The following is a 1394-nucleotide window of genomic DNA, read 5'->3' on the forward strand; positions in this document are numbered from 1 at the left end:
AACTTAATTATTAAAACTGATTATCAAGCATTATAAGTACATAAAAATATACATTCCAATAATGGATTGTGTGTCAAGTGTAAAATTTACTCTTATTTATCAATAAATTAAATAAAACAATGCATAAGATATAGAAATATATAAAAATATAATTTGTTAATATCATTTTATCACTTATATTATATTTAAAACTTTCAAAATACCAGCAAGAAAGTAATAGTACGCCTTTCGCTGATTTTTACTTGCAAGAGCACAGCTGTCTGATAAATTTGATGAAAAATTTCATAAAAGTGTCCTCTTTAAGTACGCAAAAAATTAAAGCGCAGTACAAACCAGTCAAAGGTACAACGTCCTACGCTGGTCAAAGGTACACGAGATGGGTTTCTTCAACAATTATCATCTCAAACCCCATTTAGGGTTAGAAATAATTATTTAAACTTTTCCATAATAAAAAAAAGATGTTGGTTAATGTAAGTAATATCATACATTAGCCAAACCATTATTTATGACAGTTTTGTTATCAAAATAAGATAAAGATAAATATTTACTTTTTAAGAGCTAAAACTAATAATTTCTTGTGGATCAACACAATCTTCCCCTACCATGATATTTTAAGGTAAAAAGAATCGTCATGGACTAATATTTCAAATGGCACTTCAATTTTTTGCAAAATGATAATAGTCGGCCAATATGACAGAGTGACTAAAGGTACAACGTGGTCAAAGGTACAACAGGTTCCCCTACTACATTTTTACTTCGAAACTAGACTTGCTCAATAAACGAAGCGAGCTAACAGCAAAGTGCCGCCATGTAAATAAATTTTTAATAAAAAACCTTAATGCCATCATAACAGACACTCCGTAGCACTTTTTTCGTATTTTTTGTCGTTACGTCTTTCCACGGTTTATAACATCTGATGACCGCTATTGTGTGAAACTTTAAGTAATGTAATATAAACCAAGCTAATTATTTAGTTTATATAATAATAATAATAATAATAGTAATAATAATAATAATAATAATAATAATAATAATAATAATAATAATAATAATAATAATAATAATAATAATAATAATAATAATAATAATAATAATAATAATAATAGTAATAATAATAATAATGATAATAATAATAATAATAATAATAATAATAATAATAATAATAATAATAATAATAATAATAATAATAATAATAATAATAATAATAATAATAATAATAATAATAATAATAATAATAATAATAATAATAATAATAATAATAATAATAATAATAATAATAATAACATATTCGCCCTACTTATTCTACGCTGTATTGAGCACTCTTACTGGAAATATTAACATAATTTCTTCACTACTATATATATATATATATAATCTAAAAGTATTTTTCTTCG

The sequence above is a fragment of the Hydra viridissima genome, unplaced genomic scaffold (genome assembly GCF_058129835.1).
Source record: "Hydra viridissima isolate aposymbiotic clone 2 unplaced genomic scaffold, HvirCarnegie_v1 scaffold_14, whole genome shotgun sequence".
NCBI lineage: Eukaryota > Metazoa > Cnidaria > Hydrozoa > Anthoathecata > Hydridae > Hydra > Hydra viridissima.